The sequence below is a fragment of the Coregonus lavaretus genome (genome assembly GCF_964263955.1).
Source record: "Coregonus lavaretus genome assembly, chromosome: 5".
Taxonomy (NCBI): domain Eukaryota; kingdom Metazoa; phylum Chordata; class Actinopteri; order Salmoniformes; family Salmonidae; genus Coregonus; species Coregonus lavaretus.
Window position 1 is genome coordinate 47,169,464 of NC_139992.1, and position 14,119 is coordinate 47,183,582.

Below are 14,119 nucleotides of genomic sequence, written 5' to 3' on the forward strand. Positions count from 1 at the left end.
AAGAATGCTGAGTTGCATCCAAAGAACACCATACCTACAGTGAAGCATGGGGGTGGAAACATCATGCTTTGGGGCTGTTTTTCTGCAAAGGGACCAGGACGACTGATCCGTGTAAAGGAAAGAATGAATGGGGCCATGTATCGTGAGATTTTGAGTGAAAACCTCCTTCCATCAGCAAGGGCATTGAAGATGAAACGTGGCTGGGTCTTTCAGCATGACAATGATCCAAAACACACCACCCGGGCAACGAAGGAGTGGCTTCGTAAGAAGCATTTCAAGGTCCTGGAGTGGGCTAGCCAGTCTCCAGATCTCAACCCCATAGAAAATCTTTGGAGGGAGTTGAAAGTCCATGTTGCCCAGCGACAGTCCCAAAACATCACTGCTCTAGAGGAGATCTGCATGGAGGAATGGGCCAAAATACCAGCAACAGTGTGTGAAAACCTTGTGAAGACTTACAGAAAACGTTTGACCTGTGTCATTGCCAACAAAGGGTATATAACAAACTATTGAGAAACTTTTGTTATTGACCAAATACTTATTTTCCACCATAATTTGCAAATAAATTCATAAAAAATCCTACAATGTGATTTTCTGGATTTTTTTTCCTCATTTTGTCTGTCATAGTTGACGTGTACCTATGATGAAAATTACAGGCCTCTCTCATCTTGTTAAGTGGGAGAACTTGCACAATTGGTGGCTGACTAAATACTTTTTTCCCCCACTGTAGGTGTATGGGTTGTAGGCTGGGAGCTTTTGTGAAGGAGCACAGTTAGAAAGATATGGCATATAGAAGCAAACCGGATGGACATCATGAAAATGATAGGAGAGGTTGAGAGTAGAAGAAGTTCAGGAGAAAGAACAAACAAAATGTAATTATTGTAAAATTGACTGTGTCCATAAAATGTAGATAGTGGGTATGGGCTGGAAGTAGAGGCCTAGGCATTGTTGTTCACTAGTTTACTCCAAGTGGGGAAAGGGTGGTGGGGTTGGAAAGTAATAAATATTAATATTTTTTTAAAGGATATGTATGTGTATGTATGTATGTATGTATGTATGTATGTATGTATGTATGTATGTATGTATGTATGTATGTATGTGTGTATATGTATATGTTATGTGTATGTATGTGTGTATGTGTATGTGTATATATATATACATATATATATGTGTATGTATGTGTGTATATATGTATGTATGTATGTATGTATGTATGTATGTATGTATGTATGTATGTATGTATGTATGTATGTATGTATGTATGTATGTATGTATGTATGTATGTATGTATGTATGTATGTGTGTATATGTATATGTTATGTGTATGTATGTGTGTATGTGTATGTGTATATATATATATATATATATATATATATATATATATATATATATATATATAATTTTATTTTTTTAACATGGGGGATTGGAAGTGATTACATTGATGGAAGTTACAATCTATCTGCAATAAATAAAAAATAAAATAAAAGAATTCGTTAACAAACCCAATTTTGATAAACTCCCTTATCTACTGGGTGAAAAACCACAGTGTGCCATCACAGCAGCAATATTTGTGACCTGATGCCACAAGAAAAGGGCAACCAGTGAAGAACAAACACCATTGTAAATACAACACATATTTATGTTTATTTATTTTCCCATTTGTACTTTAACTATTTGCACATTGTTACAACAATGGAATGTCTGAGTGTAATGTTTACTGTTAATATTTATTGTTAATTTCACTTTTGTTTACTATCTACTTCACTTGCTTTGCCAATGTTAACATACGTTTCCCATGCCAATAAAGCCCTTAAATTGAAAATTGAATCGAAATTGATAGAGAGAGAGAGAGAGAGAGAGAGAGAGAGAGAGAGAGAGAGAGAGAGAGAGAGAGAGAGAGAGAGAGAGAGAGAGAGAGAGAGAGAGAGAGAGAGAGCAAGAGAGTAAGTAAGTGTACATATTTGTGTTTACAATGTGTCTGAGTCAGTGTCAGTGTAGTGTAGTGGTCGGAGACATGGAGGGGAGTTGCAGTGAGATTAGTAGAAAAACAGCATCTAGTAAAGATGAGGTCAAGCGTATTGCCTGCCTTGTGAGTAGGGGGGGACGGTGAGAGGGTGAGGTCAAAAGAGGAGAGGAGTGGAAAGAAGGAGGCAGAGAGAAATGAGTCAAAGGTAGACGTGGGGAGGTTGAAGTCACCCAGAATTGTGAGGAGTGAGCCATCCTCAGGAAAGGAACTTATCAAGGCGTCAAGCTCATTGATGAACTCTCCAAGGGAACCTGGAGGGCGATAAATGACAAGGATGTTAAGCTTGAATGGGCTAGTGACTGTGACAGCATGGAATTCAAATGAGGAGATAGACAGATGGGTCAGGGGAAAAAGAGAGAATGTCCACTTGGGAGAGATGAGGATTCCTGTGCCACCACCCCGCTGACCAGATGCTCTCGGGATATGCGAGACAACATGGTCAGATGAGGAGAGAGCAGTAGGAGTAGCAGTGTTTTCAGTGGTAATCCATGTTTCTGTCAGCGCCAAGAAGTCGAGGGACTGGAGGGTAGCATAGGCTGAGATGAACTCTGCCTTGTTGGCTGCAGAACGGCAGTTCCAGAGGCTGCCGGAGACCTGGAACTCCACGTGGGTCGTGTGTGCAGGGACCACCAGGTTAGAGAGGCAGCAGCCACGCGGTGTGAGGCGTTTGTATAGCCTGTGCGGAGTGGAGAGAACAGGGATAGACAGAGGCATAGTTGACAGGCTACAGAAAATGGCTACAATAATGCAAAGGAGATCGGAATGAAATGAACTAAACATCTGGGAAAGCGAGAGAGAGGGGCCTCCCTCACTTACGTTTCACTAAAACACCCAAATATAACTCTCCCAACTTCCACCTCAGAAACTATAATTGTTGTAAACTACAGCGGTTCAATGTTTTCTAGGAATAGACTAACTTAGATTATTCACCTAGCTAACTTGGTACAGTATTCTTCCGTGAAAACCGTCCAGGGCACCTAGTCATATGATGCCACAGCCAACTAGCATGCTGGGCTCCAACAAAACGGTTTAGCACCAATACTCGGCCACAACAAACCACCAGTGTGTCAACACGCCAAGCAGATCATTCGTGTCCGTGTCTAACGTTGTCGGTTAGTCCCAACAGCTTGAGCGAGTCCGTCGTCGACTTATTCAGCTAGTTAGTTAGCTAGAATAGTTAGCATACTAGCTAGCCATTGCTTTCTGCCAATGAAGAAACCCGTCCTCCCACGGCACGAACACACAGAGAGAGCCAAGCTAACGTTAACTAGTCACCCATGTCCCGAATTCCCTTGAACGACTCTGGCTACCAGTATGTAAAAACAAAACACAAATGTAGGTTATAACTTACCCCTAGCAGCTACTGTTAGCTAGCCAAGTGCAAAGCTAGCCACCGTATTGATTCAGTCAGTTTGCGTCTGTTCGCCAGGTCGTTCCAGCTATTGTTTAGTAGCTATCCAGGTAGCAACAAGCTAGCTACATTTCGAGCACAGTAGCTACTTACTACCTAATGTTAACGCTTCAGACAATGAGGTTAGAAAAACAGCTGAATGGTAGGCATTATTGTATGTAATTATTGTAGGCAGCTAGCTGGCGTAATTACAGGTACTCTCAAGCGTGAAACAACTATCCACAGTTGCTAATAGTTGCCAGTAGCTACCCGCTAGCTAGTCCAGGTACTGGGTTAGCTAGCCTCGTGCTTCACCGGGCTCAGCCGAATACAATACCTAAAATAATTACATACAATAACCCACTATAACTACCTACAATACCTAACTACAATCTAACTACATAGTCCCCCCCCCCCCCCACCACCACACACACACACACACACACACAAACACATACACAAACACACACACACACACGTCTCAGGCCCACACCCACCACCACACACATACACATGGCAAAAATCCCAATCTCTCCCGCAAGACACACCACCCAGATGAGGAAACGCATTAGGCAACATCTGAGGAATGCACCAATCAAGAGGAGAGATAAACTCTGGTCATTTGAGGGACAGAGAGGGGGAGACAACAGCACTAAGAAGCGCTATGGGACTTTGGGTCTTAGTTATTTCTTGTCATTTATCATAGCGCAGAGATCTCACATAAATAATCCAAGCTTGTTAGAGAGGCGAGGACAGTGTGTACACAGGAAGTCACGAGTGCCAGAGCAAATGTTCTTAATAAAACAGCACATCCTCTCCAATCACGATATTTTCTAATTGTTTGGAGAAGGATCTGTGTGTAATGAAGCCTAGCATGACAGGGATCAGACTAGAGTTGAGTCTAAAGCCTTTATTCTACATGTTTGACATTCAAAGTAATCCATTGTAGTAGAAATCTCTAGTCCTATATACATTTTTGTTCAGGCCCCATTGTGTCCGTGGCGATAGCATTTCCCGTTCGCCATGGTCCTCGGCCTCGGCTGTCTTCCGTTTGTGCCACGTATCAGCATTCCGGTCTGCTTATTGCTACCAGAACACTGCGACGCTATCGATTTGATCACTGACTTGGCCGGGCTCCTGCCTCTTAGGTCTGAAATCCCGGCAACATCCCTGGAAAACAAATCAAGCACTTTAGCCAACATCTTGAACCGTTAGGCTATGATGTGCAAACCCAACCTGATTGTGCTTTATTCAAATATATGTCTTATCTTTTAGTTGAAGTTCAAGTTATCTTTATTGTCCCAATTGTGAAATTTGTTGTGCAGTCAGGATTCATCAATAAAAACAACATTAAAAACAGTGACAACCATACAACAGATATACACATAAGATAAATAATAAATCATGAGATCGATTTACATGCCAACCATGTGGCTTTGCTACAATTCTCTATGAAACTGTACTAGTCAGCTGTTGCAATGATATCCATCTATGCTACTCTACCTAAAGTAGCTTTCATTTATACTTTTTTTGGTTGTTTAGGGATAATCCTTTTTTGGTTGTTTAGGGAGAATCCATTTTTGGTTGTTTAGGGATAATCCTTTTTTGGTTGTTTAGGGAGAATCCATTTTTGGTTGTTTAGGGATAATCCTTTTTTGGTTGTTTAGGGAGAATCCATTTTTGGTTGTTTAGGGAGAATCCGTTTTTGGGTTGTTTAGGGAGAATCACCTGTCACTCTCTTTCCTCTGTACTCTCTGACTGGATCCCATTGTCTCTTAAACAGACTGCTTTACTTAACACTTCTCCTCGATGACTACTGATCTGCAATGACTTGGGGGATAAAAACAACCAATCCCTTTCAGATTGAAGGGCATTGAGTGAAGGAGTCAAGTAAACCAAGTAAGATTATTATTACGTAGCCTCTGTCTCTTGTTGAGGAATGTCCATTTTGTGAGTTGAAGGGACGAGGGGAAGCTGCTGATCATTTCATCAGTAACCTAATGTAGCAGGCGTAAAAAGACGCCTGAGCAGAGTCCCCACATCAATTTTTCAGGGGAAACTAGGTTAGGTTGAAAAAACTGTATCCCTGAAAACCGGAAACACGCTTTCTTCCGACCCCGCGGACAGTGTTCCATCAGTGGACGAGATATCCTGCTCATCATTAGCCTGTCTTAGCATAGCTTAGGTGTCAGTGGCTGTAATGAATAGAAGGTCAGCCATCTTTCTTCACCTCGCGTTGAGACAAGCCCAGTCTTGAGCTCCAATGGGTGCCCTGATTGAGCCCAGAGTGCCTGGTAATTCGCAGAGCCAGACAAAACACTTCCCTTTGTGTATGTTAGGGCCAGGCGCCAGACAGACAGCGATGGGGACTGTTTTTGTCTTCTTCCTCTGAGAGGTTTATTAGTCTCCTGTTCTGTCCACATCCATCATTGTGTCTGCCAATGGGAGCACTCCAACTTCCCTTTTTAGCCCCTAGACTGTGTTTCTTTAAAGAGTTAGTGCGGTACAGTACGGTGCAGTTGGGATGCTTGTAACAGAACGTTGTGTGACTGACCAGTACGGGAACCAGAACAAAATCAAAACAAACATGAGGGGATTTCATTTAGTTGACGTTCCTCCCCGTCTTCGCCATATCGCAGATTAAACATCGAGTAGAAATGTTCACGCTGCACGCTTCGTCCCATCTCGTTCCACAGAGAGTTTAAGATAATGTTTGTGTGTTTTGATTTAAGCCCATGGATTTTTAATTTCCCATGTTATTATCTAATGTGTCATGCTAATTTTTTTATGCCTGTTCAATTCCTCAATGACATCAGCCATAACTATTGTAGCATATCGGATCTCCCCCCTGTGCTTGGAGTGCAGCCATGTGATAGGAATTCCAGAACACAATGGGGAAAAGACCTGGGGATGGAAATGGGATTAGAACCACTGGCAGTAGGAACACTTTGTGCAGGACCATAATAAGTACAGCGGTCAAAAGAGAGAACACTTCTCGGCTCGTGAACACCTGTGACGCGCAGAGGTGCATGTTGGGAAAACCAGACCACAGGGATAAAACCATCTAACAACAACTTGAAAATCTACCACACTGTTTCCTTTTGCATACTGGAGAGAGAGAGAAACAGTTATTAATGGTAGGAGAGAGGGAGCGAGAGAGGGAGCGAGAGAGTGAGCGAGCAAAAGAAAGAGAGAGAGAGAGAGAGGTTGCTTTGGGCCAGAGAGTAGGCGTTGTTCACATCTGTTCAATCTTTATAATGGATCTGTGGTTAATGGCAACCCTGGAACGATTCAAAAATGGTTTATTAACCATTCACTGGCTTTCTTATATAACAGTCCAAAACGCCACAAACGTTTCAGGGCTCTCTGCGGTCTTTCCAATGAAATCTAAGTCTTGGTGAAAATAAGTGAATTATTTTCAGTGATGAACTGTAAAGAATAGCATTGGTCACAGAGAGACCAAGTCTTTCTCAAAGCACAAAGATACCAACCCGAACCTCTAGGGCACTCCTAACCCAAAGATCTGTTGTCCTGCCGACCTGTCTCTCCATGCTAGATACCTGTCTTCACAAGATAGACTGGCGGGCCAGGGGAACCAGTATGTTTCTTTTGGAGCCGTCTCAGTTTACCCAAGAGTCGCCTCTAATTCTTTCCACATATTTCACATTTTCATAACCAGGATCCTGTGGAGTCGTGGGAACGGCCTTTCCTCTATGAACAACCAGAGGGTGGGAAAGATGACCAGACATAACTGGACAGACAGATGGTCAGTGTGTTTCCATCACCTCTGTTGTGGCCATCAAAATCCCCATATTACTTACAGAAACTGACCAACACCTCATAGACTGACCACTAGGCACACACTGCTTGAATCAACATTGAAATGATGTTGAACCAATGTGGAATAGACGTTGAATTGACGTCAGACATTTGCCGTACAGGTGAAAACCTCAACTGTTTGACCATGTCAAACTCATCTATGTGGAAGACAAAAAAAAATCCTAATTCTTTGGCATAACATTCAGATGGTTGTGTTGATACATGAGTATACCTACTGGCAAGGATGTGGACTTGTGGCTCCTCATCCAATTCACTTCCATAGTGATGTTATACTGAAGCTTTACAGCCTCATACTAGCAAAGAGTAGGTCCCCTCACAGCAGTAGCCTAGTTAGAACTTTTTATCGGTAGTGCTAACTCCTCTGAAGTTAGCCCCAGCTCAGGGACTGTACAGTTTTAAAGGCCCTTGACCACAGAGGGAATTGGAGGGCTAATGAGCAGTAATAGAGGCCAGGGCTAGCCTAGCACTGACTCAGAGAACATCTTGGTTTCATTGGAGCTCAAAGAACACAGGAAGTAAACAGTGAGCGGTTACACAAAGAGACATGCACAGAGGAGGAGGGGAGGACAGGACAGTAAAAAAGTGAGGGAGAGATTTAAAGAGGAGGGAGACGCAATAGAACAGAAAAAAGAGCAGAAAAGACCCACAAAAAGAAGCCAAGTAAGACTGGCAAGTAAGACTGATGGATTGGAGTGAACAAGGAGAGAGGGTTTACATCTTCAACCTCTCCTAATCTAAGTCAGAGTTTCCAGAGAAAAGAGAGCAAGCAGGCAGAGGCACAGAGGCTGATACAGCAACGGGGCAACCTAGCCTCACAGCAGCTACACTGCTGACCTGCTTCTCATGGTACTGTTACAGGGCTACTCCATTGAAGAGAGGCCAGTAAGCCTTAGCACAGGATTAGGTTATGTGTCCTACATTCAATCAATGTCCCTGGAGTTAGACTACAAACCATTCTGCTTGTGCTGTGAGAATGTACTGTACATTTGGTTATTTAGTTGATTAAATCATGATAACTGAGCAGGGGGAAAAGCAAATTAACTTCTCTCAGGGGAAGAGTCTGTAAGATATTTTGACTGGATGGTGTCCAAGAGTACAGAATGCCTATCAAACACACTCCAACTCCCACACACTGACCCATGTGAGGCCTACTGCAGGGGAGACTTAGAGAGAACCCAGCTGGAGCTCAGGTCTGGTGTGCTGTGGACCTCTGGACTACAGTGAAGGTCAATGATTCAGAGTGGCTCATAGGCCACTATCCACTGGCACAAAAGAAAAGTTGTCCAGGACACCCACAACTAATTTCCCCAGAATCCCCTTCTCTTTAATCCCTACTGTGGGTGACTAAGACAAAGACGGGAAGATGCTAGTTTTGGCCTCAAAGTTCCGGCTCACAATAGGGATGAGATGGCTGATTAAAATCACATTTGAGAGCTGAGAGATTCCTTGATTCCCCTCACTCCTGTCAGATATTAGTCAAGGTTTTCTCGTTAGCCAGCTTTTAAAGTCATAACCTGGCAGCAGAGAACATCGCACTGTATCTCAGTTCACGAGCGAAGCGGTTCAGCGATTTAATGGTAGTCTGCTAACTAGCCGTTTGGCTGTTAGCCTTGAATGCTAATACTAAGTGATTTACAGTAATGCTACAATAGTTTGTTGGCTGTGAGGTGCTGTGTAGATAGGTGGAAGGTGAGGAACATGTTCACTCATTGCTGTGGTGACGGAGAGATGCTTATCTAAACAGCATGGCTCCCTGCCCTCTAGAACTTCTCTCCAGCTTGGCAGAGAATCTAAGCGAGAGGCTTTTAAAATAATTTTTTACTATGCATCACATATCTGACATCTGCTGTCAGTCTGCATTTTTGGTGATTAAGAAGATCTCTCTTCAACTATCGAAGACAGACAAGTCGTTGCACAACGTAAGTGAATGTGCTGACGTCAGCCACAGGCTGTGATTGGTGGAGAGGGGTGAGCTAGGGCATTGTGACTTGGGTTGGACCATGGTTGATTCATGGTGCTGTCAGAGTTTGGGGTTACTGGTTCAACCCAACATGGATTTAGAGTAAAAAACAGAGCAGTCTGGGAGAGTGCAGAGAGGTAGCCTACAAATGCACCAATGCTTGCACAGCCAGGGTTGTGGGTTTGAGTCCCGGGGCCACAATACGTAAAATGTATGCACACAACTGTAAGTCGCTTTGGATAAAAGTGTCTGCTAAATGGCATATATTGTAATATTATATATATATATTTTTTTAAATATTGAGAATCTTCACAGTAGCCACCGTTTGCCTTGATGACAGCTTTGCACACTCTTGGCATTCGCTCAACCAGCTTCATGAGGTAGTCACCTGGAATGCATTTCAATTAAAAGGTGTTCCTTCTTAAAAGTTAATTTATGGAATTTCTTTCCTTCTTCATGTGTTTGAGCAATTCAGTTGTGCTGTGACAAGGTAGGTGTGGTATACAGAAGATAGCCCTATTTGGTAAAAGAGCAGGTCCATATTATGGCAAGAACACCTCAAACATCATTACTTTAAGACATGAAGGTCAGTCAATACGGAACATTTCAAGAACTTTGAACGTTTCTTCAAGTGCAGTCGCAAAAACCATCAAGCGCTATGATGAAACTGGCTCTCACGAGGACCGCTGCAGAGGATAAGTTCATTAGAGTAACCAGCCTCAGACATTGCAGCCCAAATAAATGCTTCACAGAGTTCAAGTAACAGACACATCTCAACATCAACTGTTCAGAGGAGACTGCGTGAATCAGGCCTTCATGGTTGAATTGCTGCAAAGAAACCACTACTAAAGGACACCAATAAGAAGAAGAGACTTGCTTGGGCCAAGAAACACGAGCAATGGACATTAGACCGGTGGAAATCTGTCCTTTGGTCTGATGAGTCCAATTTTTAGATTTTTGGTTCCAACCGCTGTGTCTTTGTGAGACGCAGAGTAGGTGAACGGATGATCTCCGCATGTGTGGTTCCCACCGTGAAGCATGGAGGAGGAGGTGATGGTGTGGGGGTGCTTTGCTGGTGACACATTCAGTGATTTATTTAGAATTCAAGGCACACTTAACCAGCATGGCTACCACAGCATTCTGCAGCGATACACCACCCAATCTGGTTTGGGCTTAGTGGGACTATCATTTGTTTTTCAACAGGACAATGACCCAACACACCTCCAGGCTGTGTAAGGGCTACATGATCAAGAAGGAGAGTGATGGAGTGCTACATCAGATGACCTGGCCTCCACAATCACCGACCTCAACCCAATTGAAGGAAAAGCAGCCAACAAGTGCTGAGCATATGTGGGAACTCCTTCAAGACTGTTGGAAAAGCATTCCAGGTGAAGCTGGTTGAGAGAATGCCAAGAGTGTACAAAGCTGTCATCAAGGCAAAGGGTGGCTACTTTGAAGAATCTAAAATCTAAAATATTTTTGGTTACTACATGATTCCATATGTGTTATTTCATAGTTTTGATGTCTTCACTATTATTCTACAATGTAGAAAATAGTAAAAAATAAAGAAAAACCCTTGAATGAATACGTGTGTACAAACTTTTGACTGGTGCTGTAAATTCAATGATAAATCATACCAGGGGAGTACAAGTACGTCATTAGAGTATCTCCATAGATGGTAAAAGAGTGCATTGGCATACCCAATAGTAGAGTGATGCCATTCTGTCTGTCCACTGTACTAATGTAATAGAGAAACACTGATACTTTGGTGGATGGGGGTAATGATGTAGTAATGTTATTCCTGCTCTGCATCAGCATTCTAAATGACAGATTCTCCACTAGAGATGAGAGGACATGCCCACACTGGACAGTTTGATTACTCACACATCATAAACTAGCCTACCTCCTCACTTTGTGCACAAACACACATACACATACTCATACACACACACGTCCATGTGGGTTCTCTCTGTCTAGACTTGCCCTCCACTTTCTCTTCAAAGCAACACACCCACATTCTTAATCCCTCCATCCTCCTTGGTGTTTAGCACTACTCACATTAACGATTAAACACCTTTCATTTACCCCCCTTCATTGCTATAGCTACTGATCCCACACTAATGTTTATGGGAATCAAATTACAGAGACAAAGCAGGAAGTGGAGCTGCAGCTGCTGACTCATGATGTTAGATGCTGTGCCCTGTTTTGGCACAACATCAATACCTGGGTTCTATTCACTAGGCACCCTGGGAGGGACTACAAGAACTTGTTCAATGAGAAGTGTTCGTTTTTGTTTTGCGTTTCCCTGGATTCACCTGTGATGCAAACTGAGAGTTTCATGTCTTTCTTACGTGTAATAAGAATGATTGCAGTGACGGAAGGGAACGTCTTAGAGGCCTCAATGTAATTCAATAAAATATCAATATTGCTCTTAATGACTCAATTGGCTCGTCGATCCGAGTTTCTGTTCATTGACATTCAAAGCAGACACCAGTAAAAGTGGGAGCGGGGATGACTGCCTAGTGCTTAGGTAATGTCTGCTCTGAGTGGAAAACCCCATGTTCTAGACCAGTACTACCAATCCCCTGGAGACACACATCACATGAGTGACCAGCGTTTTAATTATCCATCTTTCTCTCTCCAGCTCTCCCTCGCTCTCTTCATCCTTCCGGACCCAAACAGACACGCGCTGGTTCGGATCCGAGAGACCCGTTCAGGTCTGAGAGTAGAAAGAGAGAAAGAAACCTCAGACGGCCGCTGCCAGCTCCATCAATAAACGAGTGAATTTCACTAAAGGATCCACAGTTACTTACGTGTCCTTAAAAACTGCCTATAACAAATGACAAAAAAACAATGTTTTGTTTCGATGTGTAGCATATTGAAAACGTTACAGCCTATTGTTTTATTGTTTTTTACTTTCCTACTTTCCTAAAATAATAATTGTCCACGTCACGGTTCAGCTGTCAGAGATTTGAACGCTAAATGCATCAGGTCATTGCATGCGTATAGGCCTATATGCCTAGGCATCCACTGTATGATATGAACATTTTTTTTTTTTATGTAAAGGAAGAGAAGTTTAGGCCTAGTCCTAGAGAGACTGAGAAAAAGATAAAGATATGCCGGCGCCATGTTCCCGACACCAACATGCATTCTTTATCCTTGTCAGATATGCTACTATTATACAGATAGGCGTACAGCAAGAAGCTAATTCGTACATTTTCGATCAGAATATTGTTTTGGGTTAGATTAAAGGAGTAACTCTGGTTGGCCTAAAACATTCTTCCTCACCTGAAGTTCAACTGTCGGAGAGAGTTGGAGCGCCGGTGCGCACTGCCTTCATATGCCTGCAGTAGTTAAACCTAATAATAACCATACCACACCATACCACACCACCTTTGTGAAGGTTTCTTAACTTTATTAGAATAAGATCAAAAGTAAGCCAAGTCATTGTTTATAGGGAAAATATGAGCAGGTTATTATATTGCGGCATTAAATTTCAATTTGCATCTCGCCCTCTTTGGTTTTTCCTTTCCCTGGTCTGAGTGTGAGTACCCTGTATCGGCCTAGCAGTAATTATATTATATTGCGGCAAACACAACATTACAGTTGGAACTTAATTTGGCCAAAGGAAATGGCTCAACAGAATGAAACAAAACACTTGTTGCATATTTAAACTGAACTGCTTTAAACCTTCACAAAGGTTTACGTTTTGAAAAGGCTTATATTGTAGCAATTACCAACGAAGGCTACCATAGGCCTACCCAACAAATGATAGCAGTTAGGCTAATGATATTTATTTTACAACAGGCCTATTTTTTTACTTATCTTAAACTAAATATGGAGCACAAAATTAAAAAGACAGTTCAAACTTAGTTTAGCCAACGAAAATGTCTCAACAAAATGAAACAAAACCCTTTTTGCATATTTAAAGAACTGGTTTAGATTCTTAAATAGGCCTACAATAATAATGATATACAATAATAACGATAAAACGAATTATAATAAATACGAAAATAAATCAATAAAAGTTCGAAAATTGCATCAAACCTGAATAGTGAGTTGCACACAGTCCATTTGCACGTGCCAACGTTCTTCTCATCTTTGTCCACCCACAAAGGACATTCCCCTTGTAGGCTTCACTATACACTTTCTCCTCTAACGCTTGTTTTACTTAAAGGAAAAAGGCCTCCATTTTCGCAATCAACAGTAGCCTAGGCCAAGGCTTCTTTCACTTGCTCTCATGCTCTCTCCTCAGCAGCAGCAGCAACCAGTTTCAGCTGGACATAAGCTATATGTTTTATTATTGAGTTGTAATTGACTGACAGAGATGGGTCCAATCGGGTCCAGTCGGTAAATCAATTTTAATTGCACATACCCGAGACCTGTGACAATGATATCAGACCCACCCAGATCCGAGACAAAAGTCACAATTTAGGGTCCTACTCGGGTCCCGGGTCGGATCTCGAAATTTCAGGTCTGTTGGACCCGTGAAGACCTCTAATACACAGTTTATGTTGCAGGACAAACAACAATTTGCAAAGCTACTTAAGACCACTTACCCTAATTGGCAACAGTAGCGTTCCGCTAGGTTGAATATACCCAGGTTAGGACAAGAGGATTCTAATATCCCATAACTCTTTGCATAAATGAGGAAGAATTCTAAACAATGGGACCAGCGCCGGAGCGAAAATGACTGGAAGTGAATGTTAGCATTCCAGAAGGTTTGCCATCAAAGTGGAAAATAAAACACAGTCGTAGGGAATTTCCGCTTACTGCTCGGCAAATGCATAACATACCGCTTTTACTGTCATTCTATTCATTTAAATGTTTTTCAGATTATCTACAGCCACGTTATTACTTGATTTCCCATTCGCTGGTCACATTTCCCATTCGCTGGTCACATTTC